Below are 27,587 nucleotides of genomic sequence, written 5' to 3' on the forward strand. Positions count from 1 at the left end.
AAGGTGCCTCAAATATTGGTGTTCACTTAATCCAAGACAAGGTCTGACTGTGGGTACCCTAACTTGTACTCATCATGCAGAGCCACATGTCCATGGTTTCCTGGTGCATCACCTGCCCTGGGCAGTGGCTGAAGAAAGAAAAGTGCCCTGTATTGTTCCTGAAGCCTGGCATCAAAAGCAAAGCTGTGACCCTGTGTCAGGATTACAGTATGGTGGTTCTCACCTCCTACACAGCTGAACTCTACCACAACCGCTCCGTCACTCCCCCTCTTCAAAGGAAAAAGGAGAAAATATGATGAAAAAGGCTCAAGGTTGAGATAAGGACATGGAGATCACCCAACAGCTACTGTCACAGGCAAAACAGACTCAGCATAGGGAAACTAATGTAATTTATTGCCTATCACCAGTAGAGTAGAACAGTGAGAAACTAAAAGCAAACTAAAACCACCCTTCCCCCATCCACCCTCTTCTACCTCCTCCCTCCCAAGTGACACAGGGGAATGGGGAGTGTGGGCTGCAGTCAATCCGTAATGCTTTGTCTTCACCGCTCCTTCATGGTCACTCTCTGCCCCTGCTCCAGCTCTCAGTCCTCTCTCCCAGCTGCTGATTTAATAAAGTGAAAGGTTTTTTTTTCACCTTAAATCTGCTCTCAGAGAGGCACAAACAACATCACTCATTGGCTTGGCTCTGGCCAGCAGCAGGTCCCTTTTGGAGCCATCTGGAACTGGCTCTGATCTGACATGGGGCAGCTTCCTGACTCTTCTCACAGAGCCCACCCCTGCAGTCCCCCTACTACCAAACCCTTGCCATGCAAATCCAGTACACAGTGATGGAAGCTTGACCCATGTCCGATTGCTAGTGTTCCTGAATCCATGTCCAGCACATGTCTGTGAGACAGTCTCCCCCAGCATGTGTGCTGAACCTGAGTCCAAAAGTCCTCAGCAAGTCCGCAGCTTGGGTCCACCTGGAGGACTGGAGTGAAGTCATAAACACTGGAAGGATGAGCCCTCTCCTGGGACTGCTGCATGGCTGGAAGCCTCTGCATGCTTCACAGGAGCTAGGAGGTTATAGAGGACATTCTGATGCCCTGTTCACCATCTCCATGTCCATGAGGCCCTCAAAACTGTCCCTCAGTCCTAAAATCCAGCCTAGCTTCTTCTTACATCAGGAACCTGGAGAAATTGCCCCAGAAGTATCAACGCTCTGGTGCACACAGGCGAATACGCACAAATATGCATGCCCAAACACACAAACCCACAATCTCATCCACACACAAAGATGTGCACACAAGGCATGGACACAGCCAACCAGGCACAGACGAACTCCAACAGGGAACAACACCTTCACAGCCACCGCACCAGCACCAGCAGCACACAGAGCCATGAGCAACACACCTGGCTCCATCCCATTCTCCACCTCAGCCTGCTCTGTTCTGAAGGTCACCAGTGCTCTGTGTGTCCCCTGCAGCACTTACCCATGGGCACAGATGAACCCACGGCTCCTTGAGTGTGGCCCTGGGCTTTGGGACCACCCCAATGCCCTGCCCAGGCTCTGGGCTGTTCCCCACTAGGCAGCTCCAACCCTGGCTCTCTCCAGTGCCTGCTCTCCTCCTCCAGCCAGCCCCACCTGAGCTTGGCCAGCAAAGCAGGCACATACATTCACCTCCAACACACCAGGAGTATTCAGCAAATAGCCAGCTGCAGAGTTGAATAAGAAGGCAGGACAGAGCCCAGTGATCGGACACAGGGTCTGGACAGGCCAGCTCTGACCAGCACCCTGTCCACAGGCAGCTGGCCACGTGCATCCCCCTCCTCTCCTCTTCCACAGCATTCTTCCTCCTCAATCCACTTGGATCCCTTCCTTTCTCAGCCATAGTTCCTTCCCACTTATCAACAATAGCCAACTAGATTTCCTCTACTGATCCCTAGTTTGTGGTACCTGTCCCCTCATTTGGTAGTTCAGATACCATTGCCTATGTCATTTGGGCCTTCAGTGACATCACCAATAGGTTCCCTGGGCACTGCTGCCTTTGCTAGACTTGACTCCCCAGAGGGTCCTCACTGCTCCCCTCCAGCTCTCTGTGCCGTCTGCCCGTTGCTCACATCTCTGCCCACCAAGGGCATGTGAGATGCTGCTGTCCCTCACAGCCCTGCCTGTACTCTCTCCCTTCTCACGCTATGCTGTGTCACATCCAGCACTTTCTCATGCCTTGTCCCACAGGCTCCCACCCCATGTCCAGGTGGCGTCACTGCAGGGCAGCCCTCCCCAGGGGCCCAGGCATCTGCCTGCAGCTTCCACAGCTGCTGCTCTTGATGGCCTCCTGACGCCTGCCTGTTCCTGGCCATCGCAGTGTTGTGAGGAGGTGACCTCAGCAGCAGCAGCCCAGCCATGGTGGCTCCACAGAGCTGTCCCCTGCATGAGTTTCCCCCTGTGTCCCATGGGGTTTGTGATGCACTCGATGACATCGCCGTGTCCGCCTGCCTGCCACCAGGCAGTCAGGTCACTGCAGTAGGAATGGCATCACAACCCACCTCCCAGCCATGTCACTGGAACCTTCCTCCCCCTCTCCCCTCTCCCCAGCTCCCAGCACTTCTGGGTTGTTTTCCTGATAGTTCAGGTGATGTGAAATCCTAGAATCCAGCCACTTGCCTGCCTCTCTCCCAGTTATCCATGTGTATATGTGTAACTGTATATACATTTACCTTTACTTGCACATACAGCTGTAGTTACAGGTGTAGCTATACAAATATATATATCACTGTACAGACAGAAAGATGTAAATATACCACCAAGAAAGGCAGATAATACAGATATGATCGGAGCAAATTAGGCATTCAAAGCTGGAGCATTTCACGGAACCTTTTCACCCTGGTTTCCTCTAAAAGGCGGGAGAGGTCTACATGTCACAGATTCGCTCTTTGCCAGGTGGCCTGAACAGTCCAGGAAGGGAGGACTTTGTGGCATCAGTGCTCCATGCACGGCAGAAAATTGTCAATTTATTGCTGTAAGCCTGAGGATTGCCTACAGTTTTTTAAAGCATTTCAAAATTTTCACTTCAATCAGCACACCGCAATCAGCTGAAATAATTATACTTTTCTAATACAATATTTGAGTTGTCCCGTGAAATCAAAATGATCATATTTAAAGATGTTTATTACAGCAGGAGAAAAAATACTGATCTTCCCCTGTAGTTGCTTTGCCAGAACTCTTTCTCATGCACTGCACTTCATCTTTCCAGTCATAGAATCATCGAATAATTAAGGTTGGAAAAGACCTCCAAGATCATCTGGTTCAACCATCACCCTACTGCCAATGTCACCCACTAAACCATGTCCCTAAGAACCAGGTCCAAACTTTCCTTGAACACCCGCAGGGATGGTTACTCCACCACTTCCCTGGGCAACCCATCCCAATGGCTGACCACTCTTTCTGAGAAGAAATGTTTCCTATTTCTAACCTAACTCTCACCCCTCTGGCGAAACTTGAGGCCATTCCCTCTTGTCCTATCACTAGTTATCTGTGAGAAGAGGCCAACCCTCAGCTCCTCACAACTTCCTTGCAGGTAGCTGTAGAGAGCAACAAGGTCTCCCCTGAGCCTCATCTCAGGAGTAAACAACCCCAGTTCCGTCAGCCACTCTTCACAGGACTTGTGTTCCAGGCCCTTCACTAGCTCCGTAGCACTTCTCTGGACACACTCCAGGGCCTCGATGTCCTTCTTATACTGAGGGGCCCAAAACTGAACAGAGTACTCAACGTGTGGCCTCACAAGAGCAGGGTACAGGGAGACAATCACTTCCCTGGTCCTGCTGGATACAGTACGCTTGATACAGGCCAGGATGCCATTGGCCTTCTTGGCCACCTGGGCACACTGCTGGCTCATGTTCAGGCAAGCTTCGACCAACACCCCCAGATCCCTTTCCTCTGCACAGCTTTCTAGCCACTCTGCCCCAAGCCTGTAGCACTGCATGGGGTTGTTGTGGCCAAAGTGCGGGACCCAGCACTTAGCCATGGTGAACCTCATCCCACTGGCTTCTGCCCATCAATCCAACCTGTCCAGGTCCCCCTGCATGGCTTCCTTACACTGCAGCAGATCGAGACTTCTCCCCCAACTTGGGGTCATCTGAAGACTTACTGAGGGTGCACTCAATTCCCTCATCCTAATCATGAAAAAATATATTAAAGAGGATGGGCCCCAACACCAACCCCTGGAGAATATGACTGGTGACTGATCACCAGCTGGATTTCACTCCGTTCACTACTACTCTCTGGGCCCAGCTGTCCAGCCAGCTTTTAACCCAGCATAGAGTGTACCTGTCCAAGCCATGGGCTGCCAGTTTCACCAGGAGAATACTATGGGAGACCATGTCAAAGGCTTTGCTGAAGGCTAGGTAGACTACATCATCAGGCTTTCCCTCATCCACCAGGCACGTCACCGGTCATAGAAGGAGATGAGGTTGGTCAGGCACGACTAGCCGTTCAGGTATTTCCTGCTGGCCTGATTAAAGAGACCATATCAGAAGTCACCTTTCCAGCAGACTATTTGGACATGTGCAGTTTGGACACGTTCTGCAGAGTTCCCCTCCATTTGCTCTTGCTCTTTGGTCATTCAGATACTTCTCATGCATCCAGTTGCTTCTAGGGACTTCAGAGGGATTAAGCTTGCCTGTATTTCAGTAGTGTCTCTCATCATCCATGTAGACAGCTCTGTAGCTGTATCCCTCTTTTATCATTGCCTATCTATTTGAGTCAAATGTTTTTTGTACAGTTATCCCTTGTGGACGGTGGACCTCAGTGGAAGCAACTTGGATATGGCTCACTGCCGCAGACTTTTTTTTATTATTATTATTTTTAACGTATGTTTCTTTGCTGTATTTTTTGTTAAGTATTAATAACAAAGACACATAAATAACAAAAAAAATGTTTTCATCTACTTTTCTCTGGTAAGGAGGCAGCAGCTGGTGCTGTAACATCCACCTGCAGACTTCAGTGGAGAAGTCTGATGTAATTAAAAGTAATGTAAGTCACGGTGGCTGATGAGAGAAGTGGTGGGGATGCAAAAGTGAGCAGCAAGGTTGCGCATACAGTCTAGGACTTCAAGGGAACTGCTTTTCCTACCCATCCAGACCTCCTTAGGAGACATTTTGGATCCATGTAAACAGGTGAATGCTGCTGAGTTAAATAAGCTTACATATGGAAAATGTTTTTTGTAAAGTGCTCATTGAAAACTTCCTCGTTAACTGCACTCTTCAAACCTCACTAATTAACTGTGCAAGTCTGGAAAACTGGATGAAAATGGCTGAATTGTAATGAGCCCCATGGTGCATATTTTGCTGAGTCCATAAACCTCAGGTAGTGAGAGGAGAATGATGTAACTGCAGGAGAAGTTCAAGTCAGAAGGAAACTTTGAATTGTCTGGGAGTATTAATGGGCCCCAGTGAGGGTCATTACTGACAAAGCCTCCCCATGGACTTGTTAGAGCAGACAATGGGAGGCCATGATTGCTGGTAGGCAAAGGCACTGGGCAGAAGACTCTGATGCTGAGTAAAGGCCTTGGTATGATTGGTGAAGCAGAAGGGCCAAGCCTTGTCCACAGCCCATGGGAAGGGAGGTCCTGACCCTCACCCACGGCTCAGGGCTCTTCCTGGGGTAGTGGGATGTGGGGTGTGTGATGCTGTGTGAAGGACAATGCTATGACACCTGCTGGCCTCCCCACTGGGTTGCAAGGAGGCAACAAGCCCCCAGTGTCATGAGCACAGCATGTCTCCTCATGAGCCTCAGTAGCAGAGACAATTGCCATAGCCAAGGGGACAAAGACCTTGGAAGGCTGGGGCCTTCCAAACTTACTAGTGCTCTTGGTCTTCTCCACCACAGGCTGTCCTGCGCTGCCCTATCTCTGTCGCCGTTAACCTGCAGGCTGTAGGCACCCACCTTGCTTCTCCACCTATCTCTCACCCTGGCATTTCTTGACTTTCATTGATGTCTGCCCAACCTCGCTGGCCTTTCCTTGAAACACAATGGCATGGGCTGACCACAGACTCCTTCTGGGTGACCTCTGGCACCACAGCACTACCCTTTCAGTGACATTTCCCCCTCCTCATGCCCAGTCTTAAACTTCCAAGCAGCACTTTGTGGCAGTTTTGACTCTGCTGTTTCCCACCACCAGAAAAAGCTCCGTCACCCCCAAAGCACCCTTCAAGCAGGTGTCCCAAGCCATCAGCCTTATGGAGCCCTATGAGTTGACCAGACAAATGCAACCTCACCAGAATCTTTCAGGTCTGCTACTGGCCTTCCAGCTTCTCAGGTAGACGTGACCGAGTTGTGTGCCTGTTGCTGTCCCACCACGTGCTCAGGCAGAAGGGACTTGAAAACCTACACCCAAGGCCTCTTCCTGCATGGGGCCTATCAGGCTCTCAGACAGAGGGCATCTCACAATCAATGTGCCAAGCAGGTGCCTTCTGCTGGCTTATCAGGGATGCTGGCAGGTGTAAGCTGAAAAGCACAGATGTCAGCCAGGAGGCAAGGGCTGAGACATCAGCTGCTTCAGGAAGAAGCCACCTCATAAGCCCTGTCCCCAGCCATGTTACAGCTTCTGGCCTGTCAGCTCCAGAGACTGAGGTGACCAGAGGCTTCCTACTGGACTTTAAGTTTCTGAGGCACAACAGACCACATAAGAACACATTCACCCAGCACCCACCTTGTGGGCCAGGACCTGAGGACACAAAAATAAGCTTTTTAGATGAAATTTATCAATCAAATTTTCTAACACTTCTTTAAATATGGAAACATTCTTCACAGGGTCTACTGTGTTCATAGCAACACATGATGTATCTCTACTTCTGCTTCTCTCTCTTTTCTTCTTCCTCTCCCTATTATGTCTTCAGAGAGCTCTCCAATGGAAGGAGTCATTGAATCACAAAATAACTCATGTTGGAAGAGACCCCTGAGTGGCATCCTCTTCAACTGTCCTGCTCAAGGCAGACTAATCTAGAGGCAGCTGATCAAGGGCTTCTCTGAGCTTGACACCATCCAGAAAGGATCTGAAAGTGTGCTCCATCCTGTAATTCAGAGAGTTAATAATGACATTCAGCAATGTTGGCCCAAGTACTGATCACTGAGGGATGCTGCTAGGAACTGGCTGACAGGAGAACTTGGCACCACAGATGACAGCTGGGCCTCATTATCCAGCCAACTTCCTACCCACAGCCTCATCCATTTGTAAAGTCCGCATAGCACCAATTGGGTTATAAGTAGTCTCTGGGAGACAAAGTCAAGGCCTTGCTAAAATGCAGGTAGGTAGCGTCCCTTTTTTTCACTTCTCCTGTGGGTTCAGCAATCCCATTTTTGTCCTTGAAGTGCCTGGAGGTGGCTGTGGAAAACTTGCACCATCCCTTTCCCGGGGACTGAGGGGAGGCTGACTAGCCTTAATTCTCCCCACCCTCCTCTTTCCTCTTCCAGAAGACAGGTTTGATGTCATTCCAAGTGTCCAGAAAGCTCTCTGGCACGTTTGCTGACACAGTCCGGGAAGGCAGGGAGGGTGATGCAACAGACCGGGACATTTGCAATGAACATCTCCAGGCGGGTGAGATGGATCTCATGGGGATAGTGGAGGGGTTGCTCCTGGTGTCACACACGGAAGTGTCAGGGCTCTGTGAGGTGTCCACATCTGAGCTGGCCTCATGCATTTCTTGTACACATAGTGGTGTTCAGAGACACGAGTCCTTCCCTTGCACACCCAAAGGCAGGGCACTACAGTGGTCGTGCTGTCCCTCTGTCTCCTGCTGCTTCTCCCAGAGGCTGGGAGGCATCTCAGCCCTGCGGTGCATTGCCTCGCTCTGCACTCCTCTGAGATACCCCATGGAATGAGGAATGGATGCAGGCTGAGGGCATTTGTGCTCACTCAGGTTCGCCTCAGCACATGCACACAATGTGCATGCTGAAGCCTCATCTCTACCAGGCACATCTGGACTTCTGACTGAGCCATTCTGTGTCCCTCTGTGGAGGAACAAACCACCTCTCTGAGCTGGGCTGAGAGTCCCAGTCCCAGGGCTCCTCACGCAGCTCTTGCTGCCCCCGAGCCCTGGCAGCCTGCCCCAAGCTGCATAAGTACCAAGGAGTTCTTCTTTCCAGGAATCCCCTGCACACACAGGGGGCCCCACTCTCCTCCCAGGACTTCCCACATCAACAAAGAGCCTTTCCCAGGAAGGTGAACGCCTGTGCTGGCCTGGCCGGCCATTCCTCCACCCTCTCCCCATGCTACCCACAGTCCCAGCTGGTGGTACTGCTTTTCAGAGCAAGGGGGCTGGCACTCTCCAGGGCTGTGCTGGGCAGGCTGGGAGGCAGAGACAGCTCATGGGGCTCTTCCACTGACTGCCTCCTACACCAGGCCTTTTGTGGCTGCCAAGGGTGCTCAGAGGTGGCCTGCCTTCCTCCCAGTGCCACGAGAAGTGTTTGGGTGCTGCACTGCATATACCCTATGGCATTCCACTAGGGGTAAACCAAATCACTTGCGAGACTTCTTTCCCTGTCCCCGCTGTGTCCCCTGGGTCACGGGGCTCTTCTTTGCCTGCTCACATCTGGATTTAGCTCACCACCTGCTGACCAATGCGCAGCCCGCTCCAGGCCAGAGCAACTGCTGTCCAGAGCCTAGTCAATGAGCAATATTTGTTGCACCTCTGTGACAGCAGATTTAGAAAGGGATAAACCTGCTGGGCAACAGCAGCTGGGAGAGAGAGGAGTGAGAACCAGCCCTGCAGACACCAAGGTCAGTGCAGAAGGAGGGCAGAAGGGGCTCCAGGTGCTGGACCAGAAGTTCGCTGCAGCCCACAGAGAGGCCCAATGTGGAGCAGGTGCTTGTAACCCTCCATGGGATGGCTTGGGAGTGTCAGCCTAATCTTGGAAATAATGGTAACAATTTCTATTTCCACTGAGCCAAATAAGACAAAATTGAAAGCCCAGGAGGCTCAGAAAAGCTGAGACTGAAGCTGGAATCCCTTGCCTTAACCCATCTCTTGCAAAGTCCCCTTGGATACATGCCAGTTGTGCTGTGGAGCTGAGAGCAGGCTACCCCAGGCAGCAGCCTCCCACCAGCAGCAGGACCCTGCCCTGCCGGCGGGGGCTCCTTCACACACACACACAGATCACACAAATTTCTAGGTTGGAAGAGACCTCAAGATCATCGAGTCCAACCTTCAACCTAACACTAAGTACTCCACTAAACCATATCACTAAGCTCTACATCTAAACGTCTTTTAAAGACCTCCAGGGATGGTGACTCCACCACCTCCCTGGGCAGCCCGTTCCAATGCTTAATAACCCTTTCGGTAAAGAAGTACTTCCTAACATCCAACCTAAAACTCCCCTGTCGCAACTTTCGCCCATTCCCCCTCGTCCTGTCACCAGGCACGTGGGAGAACAGACCAACCCCCACCTCTCTACAGCCTCCTTTAAGGTAACTGTAGAGAGCGATAAGGTCGCCCCTGAGCCTCCTCTTCTCCAGGCTGAACAAGCCCAGCTCCCTCAGCCGCTCCTCGTAAGACTTGTTCTCCAGACCCCTCACCAGCTTGGTCGCCCTTCTCTGGACTCGCTCGAGCACCTCCATGTCCTTCCTGTAGCGAGGGGCCCAAAACTGAACACAGTACTCAAGGTGCGGCCTCACCAGAGCCAAGTACAGGGGCACAATCACTTCCCTAGACCTGCTGGCCACACTGCTTCTTATACAGGCCAGGATGCTGTTGGCCTTCTTGGCCACCTGGGCACACTGCTGGCTCATATTCAGCCGACTATCAACCAATACTCCCAGGTCCTTCTCCGCCAGGCAGCTTTCCAGCCACTCATCTCCCAGCCTGTAGCTCTGCTTGGGGTTGTTGCGCCCCAGGTGCAGGACCCGGCACTTGGCCTTGTTGAACTTCATACAGTTGACCTCAGCCCATCGCTCCAGCCTATTCAGATCCTCCTGCAGAGCCTTCCTGCCCTCGAGCAGATCAACACACGCACTTAGCTTGGTGTCATCTGCAAACTTACTGAGGGTGCACTGGACGCCCTCATCCAGATCATCGATAAAGATATTAAAGAGGACCGGCCCCAGTACCGAGCCCTGGGGGACACCACTAGTGACCGGCCTCCAACCAGATTTGACTCCATTCACCACAACTCTCTGGGCCCGGCTATCCAGCCAGTTTCTAACCCAGCGAAGCATACGCCAGTCCAAGCCCCGAGCAGCCAGTTTCTTGAGGAGAATGTTGTGCGGAACTGTGTCAAAAGCCTTCCACCCACAGCTTCTCCCCGCAGCACCCTGGGCAGCTCCCCGGGCAGGCTGAGTGCTGAGCCTGGCAGGCAGCAGAGGCCCTGCCCCGGCACACAGCCCCTGGGGCACAGCAGGGACCCTGCTCTGCACCACAGCCCTGGGCACCCCTGCCTGCACCCCCGGCTTCACAGCCTGCAGCCAGCCTATGACAAGGAAGCCCTCGGGGCCTTCACACTGACGCTGCAGCTTGGAAACCCCTGCTCTGGAGCTTGCATCTTCTCTCGCATCTTCTTGTCCCAGTATCGGTTTGGACATGAAGTCATGGTCAGGGACTGATCTCCTTCATCCCCGCTTAAGGAAGGGATTCAGCAGAGTCAGTCGAGGCATCTCATGCTGGTTGTTATTCCTGGGGCTAGAAGGGGTTCTCAGCTCCCTCCCATGTCTACCACAGACCCACAGGACCTGGGATTCCTCTGGCCTCAGTTCAGGTGTCCACAACATAGACAGCTTAATGTGAATTACTGAGCTGCAATAGCTCCTTAGTGGAGATGGAGGACAGGCAGCAGCTGTTCAGATGGAAATACCTGGTGAAATTTGAGGTTGATCCTCTACATTCCTTTGGGTAACTGAAATGGCAGCAGATGCCACATGTAGGACAACTGAACCTGTCCCTACTCCTTATGTGCAGGGCAGCCTGCAGAGGCTGTGAGCAGAGCGAAAGGAGTCATGTCACAGGGAGAGCTAAACCTATTCTGTTCTCTTTTAAATGTTCTTTTTCCTTTCTCTTCTACATGACCCTTGGCTGTAATGGCTGTTGTGTCCCGGACATCTCCACAGGGCCTCAGCTCTCACCAGCAAGGTCTCCCTGCCCTTTGTGCCTTGAGGCTGGACTCTGCCAGCCTACAACAGGTGGTGGGTGGGGACAAAATCAGTGGTTACTGTGCAAACTACACCCTTAACAGTTCATGGGACCTTAGGTCCTGCATCCAAGGGTACAGGGAGAGTGTTCTGGCCTGGAGGTACTGGTTCCTTATGATCCCAGGAAGGGATCAGACAGCAGCATTCAGATACTGTAAGGGATCGTTTAACTGCTCTTAGAGCTAAGACTATAAGGAGAGAAGACTATAGATGACCTATTGAATTTGGTGTGACTTCATTCTAGACACAGTTGTCCACTGTTAGTCTCAGCTCTCCAGTAGACATTTGCACTGATCATATGGGATTACTAAAGGGTAAGTGAGTTTTGCTGATCAGTCCTTGGCTCTCCAGTAATTAACCAGCATATATATATATGGTGATCAGGGAGTCTCGGATAGTGCCGTATTGCCACTGGTGCACCATTTGGGTAGCTACTGGCACTTCGACCCTGAGCAACCCCACAACAGAAGGATCCTGTGAGGGACCGGGCAAGGTAGAAAACTGTTTAATGTGTGTAAATCACCATAAATCACCTCCAGCATGGCCAATTCCATCAGATATGGGCTCCCTCTCTCCCTAGTGGTCCATTTGCCTGGGTGACATGCAACATCTTCCTTGAAGGGATACCTTTCCTTTACACCTGACAGGAGTTGCCTCAAGAGAGTGAGGATTTGTGCCCCCTTTCCAATTGCTTTGTCAATGCCCCCTTCCCTGGGGAGGGATCCAGCTGACTGGCTTCCTTGCCCTCTAATTCCAGGCTACTAGCCCTGTTATCCCAGTATCACAGCAGCCAAATGACAATGTGCTGGCCTAGATGATGGCTGAAATCTTTGCACACATCTCACAGCTCCTCAAGGAATAGTGATCAGGTGCTTACTGAAGATTTTATGTTATCTCACTCTTCATCCACGTGTTCCTTTCATGGCCCTACTTTGGAGTAGCCTGCCTCATCTTTCAGATCAGTCAGTCAAGGCATCTCATGCTGGGTTTTAGTGCTGGGGCTGGAATAGGACTCAGCTCTCTCCCATGCCTGCCACAGACCCACAGGAGCTGAGATTTCTCTGACATTCATTCAGGTTTACACAACGCAGGCACCTGCATGTGAGGTACCTCACTAATGCCATTTAGTGAGCCACTAATGCTCCTTAGTGGAGATAGAGGACAGACAGGAGCGGTTCAGATGCAAACATCTAGTGAAATTTGAAGATAATCCTCTGGGAGTGTGGTAGGGCATTCCTTTGGCCAGCTAAAATGGCAGCAGATGCCACATGTAGGATAGCTGAACATGTCCCTACTCAGTCTGTTCAGGGCAGCCTATAGAGGAAGTCAGCAGAGCAAAAGAAGTCATGTCATAATGACACAGTGAAAACTCAATAACCAGAGTTATTAAACAGGTAATCTTTATTACAGCATTGGGTGTTAGGCTCTGATTAACATACACACCAAGGGTCACTGCCAGTGTGCTTATATTAACGGGATATACACATATTCATCTCCATTCCCTCTAACTTTCTTGCATATTCATTAGGTCTCTGAAGAATCATTAACATAGGCTCCCACCCCTATTCGCATGCGCACTAGAGTCCTCTTGTGGTCATCCAGTGTTCTCTGGTGGTCTTTTGATGAAAGCCAGAAGTCTTCCACACTGCTAAATTGCTGACCGTTCATTTCTTTTACCGCCTTCAGTAGTCCCAGACAGTTCTTGCTGGTTCTATTATTTGTGTGTATGGAGTCTTTTCTTCCCTTATCTTTAGGGTCATCCCATCCTCATACTCCCTGTTTCTGTCCTGTCCTTGTGGTTGATATACAACATACTCCCTGTGTTAGCCCAAACCTGCAAAATCAATATGCTTTACCTTGTTCCCTGTGTCAACAGGATAAACCTATTCCTTCCTCTTCTATATGACCCTTGACTTTAATGACTGCTGTGTCATGGACATCTCCACAGGGCCTCAGCTCTCCCCAGCAAGGTCCCCCCGCCCTTTGTGCCTTGAGGCTGGACTCTGCCAGCCTACAACAGGTGGTGGGTGGGGATAAAATCAGTGGTTACTTTGCAAACTACACCCTTAATAGTCCACGGGTCCTTAGGTCCTGCATCCAAGGGTACAGGGAGAGTGTTCTGGCCTGGAGGTACTGGTTCCTTATGATCCCCAAAAGTAAAGGAATGTCAGGTCCCTCTTTGGAGTCCATTTCTGGACTGCAATGTTCTTGACAGCAACTGAGAAGGAAGACCTGAGCCCTCAGGCACTACCCTGAGCAGAATCACTTTATTGGATGGAAACGCTGTTCTGGAGGCCAGCTGTGTCTACACAGGCTTACACCAACAGAAAAGGTTCAGAAGGAAAGCATGGAAGTGGAGCGAGAGCAGTTCTAGACAGACCAAATCCTGCTGCTTCCTGGCAGTGCTGTTGTAGTGGGACTCTATTCCTCTCCACTTTTACCCATGGACATTACCCTGGAATCCCCATCAAAGTTCTCTGAGGAAAGTTTCTTATGATCCCTGGAAGAAAGGCATTCAGACTCTGTAAGGGATCATTTAAATGCTCTTAGAGCTAATAAAGACGATAAGGAGAGAAGAGTATCGATCATCTACTGAAGTTGGTGTGATGTCTTTCAAGACACAATAATCCACCGTTAGTCTCCACTCTCCACCAGACTTTTGCAGTGGCCATATTGTTAGTAATAGAAGAAGAAATAATACAATATTGTTTAGTATGTTACATTTGCGATGTACTGTTCCGAGGCTGCGCTTGGAAGATACAAAATATATGTGCAAGGGTAACATGAGAATGCACCAATTCATGATGAGGAGTAAGGAGGATTAAAAGAATGCTCAATTTGCAAGACATCTAGATAACTGGGGCTTCTTGGACTCTGGGAACTGGGTCAAACCAACCTTGCGGTTTGGACTGAGACCAAGGGCTCAGAGAGCATGCGTGAAAAGGAAAGGTTAAAAAGTTCAACTCTGATGAAGACATCTTACTTCATCCCGACGACCACCCGGACGACCACCAGAGAGTGATACGCAAGCGCAGAAGGACTGATAAGATAATTAGCATACGAAGCGAGGCTAGGTGGAGCTAGGAAATGAATATGCATAGATGAGTTGTGAAACCTAATGCATATGTAGTATCTTAGGAGATAAAAGAGAACTAAGAAAACAAATCAGACGAAGTTAGATTTGGGCAGGCATGCCCCTAACTTCCGGCGCCTAAAAAAGCACCTTCATATAATCACTTTGTGGATTATGTGTCTTCATGAACGCTAACATTTTGGCGACCCAGATGGGACCTTGCGGGCACTGCTGAGGCGGCTCGCGAACTGATCACGCTCCAGCCGGCACCGAGGAGTTTCTCGGGGAGCCATCGGCCGCGACCGACCCCCGCTGCTCACAACGTACCGCTGAAAGGGTAAGAAAAAGGTGCTTTCTGGTAATCGGTACCGATCTGGTCTGGGAGCCTGCCGGTCAGACGCGGCGAAAGCCACGCACGGTTGGGCTAGGGAATTCCCGTGGTAAGCCTAGGCGCCGTCCGTCAGACAGTCGCGAAAGCGCTGCAGGTTCGGCATCAGTGGTCTGGTTTTGCTGCAGGCTCAGCATCTGGTTCGGTTCGGTAAAAGCTATAGCTGATAATGGAAAAACTTAAAAGTATTCTGGGTGGTAATGCTTCGGTACCGCGATCCTCGCCTTTGGGCTGTTTACTAGCACACTGCAAGGAGGGGTGTTTCAGACAGGAGTCACGAAAGGGTAAACTGGTTGATTACTGTAATGTTTGGTGGCCACAGTATGAACTAGAAGATCAAGAAAGTTGGCCAGAAAACGGAACCTTACAGTACAATACTATCTTACAATTAATGTTATTTTGTGAGCGAGAGTGCAAGGGGCCTCTCTGTGTGATTGCGTGATTGTGTTGTGAGTGAGACGCAGCATCGCTGCGAAGCGAGTGCGGAGTTCCGATCCGCGGTTCCGTATTCTCCGCGAGGGGAGCGGCCGGAGACGAAAGAAGCGCATGACAGACCGAAAAGAAGTGCTGCTTTATCCAAATGTTGATTGGTGGTGCCCAATACACGGGCCCGGCGGTGCATCTTGCAATCCTATTTCGTTCTTAAATGTTTTGAGTGTGACAAGGAGGAAGGTGGGAACATTATCTAAGTAACAGTTTAAAAGTTTCGGTATATTTGCGGTGGTGTTTGGTCGGTTTCCCAAGTATCGGGGGAAGGGGGCTGACTGATTATCAAAGCGGTAGAATGGAGAGCCACTTCTTTGGTGGTTCGGGCCTGAGCCCTGGGAATTTGGTAAGAAGGGGGAGAGCGAATTTATTTAGGCCTCAATACCTTTTAAACCCCCGTCTTGATGGATACACAGGAGTGATTCCTTGTTTTGTGTAGGCTTACTAACAAAGTGCATGAGAAAAATTAGCATTCGGCTTGAAATTCGGCCTTGTTGAAATGTAAATTTTGTGGAAAAGGTGGTATTGTTTGTCTAGAAGACGGAAGGCTGAGTGCTTCAGGTGTTTTTCCGAAGTCCTGTGGATTTACGATTGGAACGGGGCTCATTAATAATCTGAAATAGTGAAGTTTGTATGTGGAGTTTAATCCCAGAGAATTGGGACATTTGAGAAGACTAGGAAAACATAGTAAAAACCTGCAATAAAAAGGTTTGTGTGGAAATTGAAACAAGGGACAGTAATTAATATAAATAAATAAAAGGGGATGGGAAATCAAGGAAATGGGTAATATCCAAAACAAAGACGTTTTAAAGAAAGCCTCCTTGGGTGTATATTGGCACATTGCAAGGATATTGTCGGAAGGGGGAGTGGGGGGGGCGCGGAAAGCGAGAGGATTTCCACTAAGTATTGCAATCAATTGTGGCCACTATATAAACTAAATGGCCACTTTATGGATCAATCGACTATAACAGTGTCTTGCAATTAATGTTGTTTTTGAGGAGAGAAGGAAAATAGGATGAAATGTTGTATACTGATATGTTGTTTCAGCATCTTGGAGGGAAAAGGTATGGAATTAAGTTGGTCCCTGACTGAGCCTTTGGTGTTGGCATTAGAAAAGTACAGGCTGGAAGAAGATAAAGGAAGTGTTAAAAGGGTTGTTGAAGGTGTTAAAGGCTGTGTGGCATGTAGTATTTAACAGAGCTGTTTGAAGTTGAATGAGCAGGGGAAGAGGATGTAGGAATGTTAATAGTTCCGTCTCAACCCGAGGCTGAGATCTCTAAATCGTGGTGTGAGCCCTCTGGGGCGGAGGGACCGGAGGGACCGTGATGGGTCCGGGAGAGAGTTGTCATGGAAACAGAAAAGCAGCTAACTCTTAAAACAACCTGAGTTCCTGTGTGAGCTCAGATTGCCAATGGGACCGCTCAGGGAACTTTCAACCATTGCATTCCCCTGACCGACCCTTCCCCCCCCCCCCCCCCCCCCCAAGACCCTTACCACCCCGGAAATTATGTAAATACCAAAATCTGGTTACATTGGGAATTGAGAATCTGTTCCAACAAGGTCCAAAAGAAAACCCTATGGAATTTTTGAATTTTTGGACCAACTTTGAAATGCAATGGAAAAAAAAAAAAAAAAAAAAGACAGAAAATTTGGACCTGGCTTCAGAAAACAAACAGAGGCAATTGGCTAGCCTCTTTCTAGGCCAATCAGCCCCTGATATCAGAAAGAATTTGTCTTAGGCTGCAGGACAAACTTACAACAGTCAGAAATGACGGGGACCTGGGGCATCTACCCTAGCAGGTCCACTAGTTGAAATAAAGCTAGGAAACGAAGACAGAGGCTTGAATTTTTTGTTGTTGTTGGTTACAGGAGCTTCTTTCTCTGTGTTAATTAGTCTGTAAATGTAATAGGAGCAACATATTCAGTGTTAAATAGTTTAAAAGGACGATTGGGAACTAAGACAACTACAATAATTGGAGCCACAGGGAAGGAGGAGGAACGGCCATTCTTACAACCCCTTGATTTGCGTTTTGGGGGTAAGGAACTAACCCATGAATTTTTGTATGTACCAGAATGCCCGATTCCACTCTTGGGACGGGATCTATTAGCTAAATTAGATGCAACAATAACCTTTGAGGATGGAGAATTAATAATGAAGGTACCTGAGTCCAAAGTAGGACAAATCCTAATGATCAAAGATAAACCCTTTGTTAATATTCCAAGAGAAGTAGAAAATGCAGTTATACCAACAGTATGGGAAACAGATATACCAGGGAAGTCGAAATTGGCACAACCGGTAAAGGTGGAATTAAAGGAAGGAGCCAAACCTGTTCGAGTCAAACAATATCCACTTAAGATAGAAGCTAGGCAGGGGACAGTGAAAATTATTGACAAATTTCTCAAATATCAGATTCTGGAAGGATGTAAATCGGAATATAATACTCCAATTTTTCCAGTAAAGAAGCCGAATGGTGAGTATAGATTGGTACAAGGTCTTAGAGCAATAAATGAAATAACAAAGGACATTCACCCGGTAGTGGCTAATCCTTACACATTGTTAACATCTGTGAGAGAGATATATAAATGGTTTACTGTGATAGATTTAAAGGATGCCTTCTTTTGCATACTTCTTGATAAAGATAGTAGAAAATTATTTGCCTTCAAATGGGAAAACATATTGAAGTTTTTGTACCACATATGGTAACAACTGTTTTAGAACAAAAGGGGGGCCACTGGTTATCACCCAGCCGAATGATGAAATATCAGGCAATACTAACTGAACAAGATGACGTAACCTTGAAAACAACTAACCTGTTAAATTCAGCAGTCTTTCTAGGAACTGTTCCAGAAGAAGGACCGTTGGAACACAATTGTGTGGAAATAATTGAACATACCCATGTGAGCCGTGAGGATTTGAAGGATGTACCCCTTGAAAGGTATGACTGGGAACTTTTTACTGATGGTAGTAGTTTTGCGGAGAATGGAACACGATATGCAGGGTATGCAGTAACAACCCTGAAGACAGTAATCGAAGCAAAACCTTTACCACCTGAAACATCAGCACAGCGAGCGGAACTGATAGCCCTACCTCGAGCACTGGAACTGAGTAAAGGGAAGATGGTAAACATTTGGACAGATTCAAAGTATGCTTTTGGATTAGTCCATGTTCATGGAGCATTATGGAAAGAAAGAGGGCTGTTGTCCTCACAAGGAGCCAATATAAGATATCAAGAGGAGGTGTTAAATTTGATAAATGCGGTGCAAAAACCAAAACAAGTGGCTATTATGCACTGTAAAGCTCATCAAGGAGGAACCTTGAAAATATCAGAAGGGAATCGGCTGGCAGATCGAGCAGCTCGACAAATTGCTCGGGAGGTGTGGAATGTAATGGCTTTGGTACCACTCAAGGTAGGCCCCACTTGTCTTAATCTTCCCAAGGAACCAAGATATTCACCAGAGGATGAGAAATTAGCAAATCTCCTAAAGGCCCGAAAGAACTCTGATGGACGGTATGTAACTGCCATGGGCCAGGTAGTAATACCCCCCTTGGTGATGCGAGAAATACTTCAGACAAGACATAATGAGTGTCACTGGGGTGCAGAGGCAATGGTAACATTTTAAAACGTAGCATTATCTCTACACATATGTTAACAATGGCAAAATCAGTAATGTCAAAGTATGAGATTTGTCTGAAAAATAATCCAGTAGCAAGAAAACATGCTGAAATGGGAAGAGTTAGAGTAGGAATAGAACCAGGAGATTACTGGCAAGTTGATTTTGTAGAGTTACCTAGGACTAGGGGATGTAGGTATTTGTTAGTAGGGGTTGACACCTTTTTCAGATGGCCAGAAGCCCTTCCCTGTCGCACCAATCAAGCTAAAGAGACAGTAAAATGGTTATATAGTGGAAAACCATTCCGAGGTTTGGGGTACCATTAGGAATATCCTCGGATAGGGGGCCGCACTTTGTTTCATCTGTGGTTAAAGACGTAAGTCGGCTATTAGGAATTTCTTGGAATTTACATACTGCATGGAGACCCCAATCTAGTGGACAGGTAGAAAGGATGAACCAAACTCTAAAGGGACAGATCAGTAAAATCTGCCAGGAAGCCAAAATACAATGGCCACAAGCTTTGCCTATAGCTTTACTGAGAATAAGGATAAAGCCAAGGAGTGGAATGTCAGTAAGCCCAAACGAGATTACGTATGGAAAGCCTTATGAATCCCCAGAACCAAATCCTAATATGCATATAACAGGGAGCCAGGATGTTTATAATTATATATTGTCTCTTGGTAAAACTTTAGCTCAACTTCGAAGTGTTCTGGTGTGGAACCGACCGTTGGCACTGGAAAATCCTGTCCACGACATTCAGCCAGGTGACCAAGTGTACATTAAAAACTGGAATGAAGAACCCCTGAGAGAACGGTGGGCCGGACCTTATCAAGTATTATTGACTAGTTTTAAAGGTAGAAGGGGTGGATGCTTGGATTCATTATACTCGGGTGAAAAAGGTTCCTGAATTTTGGTCAGTGCGAGCAATCGGAGATACAAAACTACAGATGAAGCGCGTATAACCATACAATGTTGGGGTTCTTAACAACAGTAACGATAACAGTAATTGTTTTGTGTAAATACCTTGTAATTGAGTTCCTAGAAATACCAGAAAAATATAAGAAAGAGGAAATATTCAGAGGAGAAAATGTTACTTTGGAATGTGGAATGCACAACGATAAACCAATAACAATTAGCTCTCTACAGGTGGTCTGGGAAAAAATAAATGACTCCGGACAGAGCCAGGAAATATACGTAGACACAACCAGGGACAATACAGGATTGAAGGCTGGATGGAAGGGTAAGGCATACGTAAGTAAAACCATAGAATTGGGCCAACAGCTGAGAGGAGCTACCACCTGAACCCTGTTTAGTGTTACTAAAGTCAACAAAGGAAATTACCGGTGCGTGGTAACACATGAAAATAGCACAGATTACGGGATAAGAGAAATATTGGTATATCCGAAATTGGATAAAGGAATATTGGTAGCCCACTGAAAAGGATCTAGAAGAAAAAGAGAGGGCCAGGTACCATGGACACAAGTGGTACAGATCCCACACAGGCAACCATCAGAGAATTTACTGGTAGGATTGATTAAAGATTTTGCCATAATGAAAGGAACTGATAGAATTACTGCTTGTTTGCCCATTCCAAAAGCAACAGGGGACCCGCTTGAGTGGGGTATAACCACCTGCCACTGCCCCAAGTAAAAGGAAATGAAACAATTCAATGTAAAGAAGTGAAAGTTCTAGAGAGGATAAATGTTACACAATACTATAGGAAACTGAGCCCCCCAACATCAAGGTCTGAATGTGAAAAGAAGAACTACCATTTCATAATGATAGGCAGATTTAAGAATGTGGGACAGTGTTATTACGATGAACTACGTGTAGTAGAAGGAGTTAGAGAAAAGATTGTTTGGGAATGTCAAGAGAAAAATAAGCCAAAAGGAATGAAAGGGTGGGATAGTGATTGGACAGTAAGTTTATTGCAGAAATTCCAGTATGGAGGGAATACATCATGGTGTATTAAATGGCAGGGAAAGCAGAATGGAACTGATCAGTTTTATACAGTAAGCCGGGTTGACAGTAGTGGTAGACAAGAGTCAACAAAGGTAGCTTGGTGGACTTGTGAGAAGAAATATACTTGCGACAGTAATAATGAAGATATCGAGCACTTACTTCCGGTATTGATAGCTCTTAGGGCAGGATGTGCTTGCCGAGGAATTAAGTACAATTCGGAAAGAAATAGCCAGGCTAGTCAAGTCGCAGTGGATTGTAGCTATAGTACCATAAAAAGTCCAGGACAATTTGTATGGGCAGCCAGTAATGGAACTTGGACTACACACCCGCCGATAGATGGGGAAGTAAAAGAAATAACTCTAGGACTCCCTCCCCACACTGCGTCCAATATGGAAAAAGTCTCCTTTTAAGGGAAAGTTGGAAACCCTACAAATTAGTAGGGCAAAAAGAAGTTTAGAAGAAGGGGCAGATGAAGATATATGGCATGAACCCTCGGATGGAGTAAAATTCAGTTGGGCGTTAGAATCTCTATTTGCACAGGTAGCTACTTATCGAAATAGGGAAATGATTTATAAACTTACAGGACAAGTGAGTAGGCACGAGAGCCACGAAAGAAGGCTTTAGAGACCTTAATATCCAACTACAATCTACAACTAAAATGGTGCTACAAAATCGATTGGCATTAGATACACTGTTATTAAAGGAACATGGAGTATGTGGATTTCTAAAAGATCATATTGATCATTGCTGCATCCACATTTCAAATGTGACTATTGATGTAGAACATGTCATAGAACAACTGGCTTGAGTGGAACAAGATGCAGAACAGGAAGAGAAAGATATGACAACAAGCTGGTTGGATAAAATTTTTAGTGGATGGAATATTAGTAATTGGGTTAAGTCCTTACTGGAGACAATAATTATATTGGTGATTGTAGGGGTACTAATTTGGTTAACATTTATAATGCTGAAAAGTCTGATTCTAAGGAAGACAACCTGGAACCGGACAGTGATGCAAACTATTGCTCGGTAAATGGAACCACATCCTCAATATCCTCCACCGGCATCTAACAACTTTGGATTTCAGAGAAAGAATCTGAGGAACCCAGGAGGTGAAATGGAATGAAAACCGAATAGACAAGATCAGTTTCAGATCAAGTGAACCCAACCAGAAGAGCGAATGTAACATAAAGCAGAAGTGGTGGACTTATGAAATGTTGTGACAATCCTAATCTTTGTAATTTCCTTGATTCTTAATGATGTAATTTTCCGTGGTTATATTATTGGTGAGCACTGAGTGTAAAATATTTTAGTTAGTTAGTGAAAGCATTTGCCCTCCTCGAAAGGAGTGAAATGCTTTCAAAGGGGGGAAATGTTAGTAATAGAAGAAGAAATAATACAATATTGTTTAGTATGTTACATTTGCGATGTACTGTTCCGAGGCTGCGCTTGGAAGATACAAAATATATGTGCAAGGGTAACATGAGAATGCACCAATTCATGATGAGGAGTAAGGAGGATTAAAAGAATGCTCAATTTGCAAGACATCTAGATAACTGGGGCTTCTTGGACTCTGGGAACTGGGTCAAACCAACCTTGCGGTTTGGACTGAGACCAAGGGCTCAGAGAGCATGCGTGAAAAGGAAAGGTTAAAAAGTTCAACTCTGATGAAGACATCTTACTTCATCCCGACGACCACCCGGACGACCACCAGAGAGTGATACGCAAGCGCAGAAGGACTGATAAGATAATTAGCATACGAAGCGAGGCTAGGTGGAGCTAGGAAATGAATATGCATAGATGAATTGTGAAACCTAATGCATATGTAGTATCTTAGGAGATAAAAGAGAACTAAGAAAACAAATCAGACGAAGTTAGATTTGGGCAGGCATGCCCCTAACTTCCGGCGCCTAATAAAGCACCTTCATATAATCACTTTGTGGATTATGTGTCTTCATGAACGCTAACAATATGGGACTATTAAAGGGTGAGCAAGTTTTGCTGATCACTCCTAGGTTCTCCAGTCAATCAGTCAGCTCATGCATGGGAATCAGGGAGTCTTGGTTAGTGTGATATTGCCACTGGTGCACCATTTTGGCAGAGATTGGCACTTCAACCCTCAGCAATCCCACAATAGAAGGGTCCTGTGAAAGACTTAGCAAGGTAGACAATTGTTTAAAGTCTTCCATCTCCAAGACAGCTATGATAAAAGCTCACTGTTACCTTTTTCATTCCTTGGGATACCTTCTCCTGTGGTAGTCCATGCAAAGGCTGCCTGGAGTCCCAGTGGGGTGCTCTGCCAGTCATTCCCAGTTAAGCTGACTTTGGCCTCCAACACAGTTAGCTCTTGGGATCCCCCTGTCACTCCAGAAATACAAATGGGTTCTGCCCCTTTCAAGCTTGATGGCATCACGGTACACTCTGCACTGGTGTCCACTAGAGCTTTGTACTCCTGTGGTCTGACATACCAGGCCATCAAATCCACAGAGGCCAATAAAGCCAATTGTCCCTTTCCTCCCCCTGGCTGGAGGCAGGGCCCCTCTAGTCGTGGTCACAGCAATCATTATTCTGTCTGGGGAACTGCCCAGTGGAAATTAGAGCAGCAATTTTCCTGGAAGAACCCCTTTTTTCCATTGTTTTTCTTTGCATCTCATCTATTGGTGCCTCTAGGGTTAAGGTGGATTTCCCATCCCAATTGCTCATGTCCTCTGCACAGTAATACAGGTAAAACCACAGGGTGACACGTGGTGTCTATACACTATATCCCCCTCTCTTGGGCAGGGGGACATTTACACCTAATTGCTGAGATATTGGTTCATATAGTTGAGGAGGAAGATTTTTCTTTTTTTTTTTTTCCTTTATTTCTTTTCCTCTGATGGCCCTACTTCGGAGCAGCTTGCCTTTTCTTCTTCCTCCTTCCCTGTATGAGTAGGAGCTTCTTTCCTTGCTAAACAAGCTGATTTTATCTCTCGTGTTTCTTCTCGTGTATATGTATGACTGATACAGGCACAGGCTGGTTCTCTGGCCCGGTCGCAGGGATTGGAGTTGTGTAGATTGCAACTTAGTAAGCATAGGCCAAGCCCCAGCACATTGCACTGATTTCTGTCTCTTTGGAATTGCCAGGGTGATAGCACTCCTTTTTCAAGCATTCTGCCATTTTTTTAGGTTTCTGCACTTCTTCAGGGGTGAAGTTCCAAGGCACTGCAGGTGCCTACAGTTCTAGGTGCCTGCCCATATCCTCCCACACTCCCTGCCACTCATAATTATCCTGCCTCAGAGCAGATCTTTGTGTGGCATTCTGAAATAGTTTTCCCTAAACTTAAACAAAACCTGAAACACATTCATGAGAAATAAGAATAGGAACAGGCTGGTTTGAACATCCTGGGCTTTTCAAAAAATGGGAACAAAAGCACCTGGGATGCAGCAGCCCCTCAGTGTCTGAACTCCTCTTCACTGCATGTCCCTCACTTGGAGAATTAGGATGTGTTATACGGAGGGAATTGCAGCACATGCCAGAGCCTTCCTCCCCAGACATCACACTGGGCTCTGTTCTTTGAGAAGGCCTCAGCACCATCCCTTGGTCTTCCATATAGGAGGCAGAGTGGACAAAGAGGGAATGGCAAACGTAGCCTCAGCACGTCATGGTGAGGAAGAAGACTAGAGCAGCGCTGCAGGCAAAGAGGAGAGTGGGGAGAACAGACTGGGACAGACGGGCATGCTCCTCAAAGCTCCTGCAGACTCCCCACAAACCATTTGTGTGAGCCTTCAGAGGAGGAGGAGCCCATGGAAGAGGCTGAGGTGGAGGCGCAGCCTGCCCCTTGCAGCTGGGCTGCCAGATCTGCCTGCAGGAGACCACTTGTGTCTTTGTGTCCACAATGAAGGAGGAACCCATCCTGATTTAGGATCTACACTGGGCGCTCTCTCGGAACTTGACCAAGTCTCTCATTACAGGAGACCTGATGCATGCTGAAGGCAGGACTACCACCCCTGACTGTACTGCACACAGATGCACGTGGTCCTGTGTCAGCTGGCCCATGTCAAGTGGGCTGCGGGGAAAGACAAGAGTGAGCCTGTGAAGTGCTGGGTGTAGGGCTGGGCCCCAAAACCTCATCTATTTCCATGTGCTGAAAAGCTGCTGGACTACAATATGCATTCTGCAAGAGGAGTGTCAAGAGACAATTCAGTGCAAAAGAACATTTAATGCAAAGGAAATGGGCCACAATGGTGTGGTTCATATCTACCTTCCTAATTAAAGACCTGTGTAGGTTATCAATATTATATCTATCACAGATCAAAACCACAGCACCATAGGAGCTACATCCCTGACCTTTTTTTTTCCTGTTTGTAAGTTCCAGATCCTGATGAACATCACCTAGGTTGGCCCATCTGGCAGCTGTGCACAGAAGCTGTCTCCAAGAACCCACAGAAAACATCAGGAATGTTTGCATCCAGCAGTATCCCATTTCCTGTGACTCTCAGAGTGATTAAAGTCCCCCATGCTGACATGGGGTCATTGAACTCAACTTATTCCAATGGCTTCCATAAGACTTTGTCCACTTCTTCAGCCTGACTGCAGGTGTTTACCTCCAACCACACTGTCACCCTGACTGGCTGTCCTCTGACCCTCACCCACAAGGGCTCCCCCAATCTGCTGCCCATCCTATAGAGGAGCCCCATGCACCTAGACAGCTCAATCACTCTATGGGCACCCCTCTGTTGATTGTATCATCCATAGGGCATATGACTCCATTTGGTCTGTTGAATAGCCAAACCTCAGTACCTAAAGGCTTCCCTGAATGTAGGGACACGTTTAGTGGTCCTAAATGTGTGCATTTGCTGTCATTTTAGTCAGCCAAAGGCCCAGACCTCAGAAGGTAAATGCATGGACTAGAAAAATGATGAACCACCCACTGTAGGAGAAGTTCAGGCTCAAGACCATCTAAGGAACCTGAAGGTGCACAAGCCAGTTGGACCTGATGATATATTTCCACGGGTCATGATGGAATTAGCTGATGTAGTTGCTAAACCACTTTCTGTCGTATTTGAGAAGTTGTGGCAGTCTGGAGAAATTCCCACCGACTGGAAGAGGGGAAACATAGCTCCCATTTTTAAAAAGGGATAAAAAGGAAGACGCAGGATACTACAGGCCACTTGGTCTCACCTCTGTGCCTGACAAGATCATGGAGCAGATCCTCTTGGAAATTGTGCGAAGGCACGTGGAAAATAATGAGGTGATTGGTGACCACCAACATGGCTTCACTAGGGGCAAACTGTTCCACAAATCTGGTGGCCTTCTATGATGGAGTTAGAGCATTGGTGGATAGGAGAAGAGCAAGTTACATCATCTACCTGGATTTGTGTAAAACATTTGACACTGTCCCCCATGATATCCTTGTTTTTAAATTGGAGAGACATGGATTTGATGGATGGGCCAATTTAGTGGGTAAAGAATTCACTGGATGGTCACACGCAAAAAGTTGTGGTCAATGGCACAATGTCCAGGTGGAGGTTAGTAATGAGTGGTGCTCCTCAGGGATCAGTAGTGGGACCAGCACTATTTAATGTCTTTGTCTGTGACATGGACAGTGAGATTGAGTGCACCCTCAGCAAGTTTGCCAATGACACCAAGCATTGTGGTGTGGTTGACATACTAGAGGGAAGGGATGCCATCCAGAGGGACCTGGACGGGCTTGAGAGGTGGGCCTGTGCAAACATTATGAGGTTGAACAAGGCCAAGTGCAAGGTCCTGCATCTGGGCTGGGGAAACCCCAAGCACAAATAGAGGCTGGGCAGAGAATGGATTGAAAGCAGCTCTGGTGAGAAGTACCTGGGGGTGTTGGTTGACGAGAAGCTCGACATGAGCCAGCAGTGTGTGCTTGAAGCCCTGGAAGCCAAGCATATCCTGGGCTGCATCAGAAGCAGTGTGGCCAGCAGGGGGAAGGAGGTGATTCTCCCCCTCTACTCTGTTTTCCTGAGACTCCACCTGGACCACTGTGTTCAGCTCTGGGACCCCCAGCACAATAAGATCATAGAAGTAGTAGAATGAGTCCAGAGGAGGACAACAAAGATGATCAGTGGGCTGACGGCCATCTCCTATGAAGACAGGCTGAGCAAGTTGGGGTTGTTCACTCTGGAGAAGAGACGGCTCCAGGGAGACCTTATAGTGGCCTTCCAGTACCTAAAGAGGGCCTACAGGAAAGTTGGGGAGGGACTCTTTATCAGGGAGTGTACTGATAGGTCAAGGATTAATGGCTTTAAAGTGAAAGAGGGTAGGTTTGGATTAGATATAATGAAGAAATTCTTTCCTATGAGAGTGGTGAGGCACTGGAACAGGTAGCCCAGAGAAGTTGTGGATGCCCCATGCCTGGAAGTGTTCAAGGCCAGGCTGAATGGAGCTTTGAGCAACCTGATCTAGTGGATGGTGTCCCTGCCTGTGACAGGGGTGGTGGTGGAACTAGATGATCTCTACGGTCCCTTCCAACCTAAGGCATTCTATGATGCTCTGATTCCCCAACAACCTCCAAAGGCCTGCCCACAAATACTGGCTTTTCCCTCAAGATTCCTCCATTAGAGCCTGCAGATACCTGCACCTACCTTCGACCATCTCTGGCCGCTCACATGTCACCAGGTGGTTGCATCAAATTCCAGGCTTCCATCTCCATTATTCATGATGGGAAATGACGAGAAGAGTTCACATGCAGGTGCCCACGTTGTTGGGGGACAGTTGGACCAGATGATCTTGGAGGTCCTTAATGATTCTATGATTCTATGAATCTATGTTGTGCACACCTGAACTCAGGCAGAGGAATCCCAGCTCCTGTGGGTCAGGGGCAGGCATGGGAGGGAGCTGAACCATTTGCTAGGCCCAGGACTATAAACCTATAGTGTGAAGTTTTGATTGAGCC

The 27,587-nt window shown here is 47.7% G+C and overlaps 1 long non-coding RNA gene across 1 annotated transcript; it reads left to right on the forward strand.

Annotated features, from left to right (window-relative positions):
- Nucleotides 1–18,050: 18,050 nt before the first annotated feature.
- Nucleotides 18,051–22,616, forward strand: LOC310891927. Its single transcript, XR_014577784.1, has 2 exons — nucleotides 18,051–18,617; nucleotides 19,413–22,616. It is a non-coding gene; the product is annotated as an uncharacterized lncRNA (long non-coding RNA).
- The last annotated feature ends 4,971 nt before the right edge of the window (nucleotides 22,617–27,587 follow it).

The sequence above is a fragment of the Anser anser genome (genome assembly GCF_964211835.1).
Source record: "Anser anser genome assembly, contig: HAP1_SCAFFOLD_40, whole genome shotgun sequence".
Lineage (NCBI taxonomy): Eukaryota > Metazoa > Chordata > Aves > Anseriformes > Anatidae > Anser > Anser anser.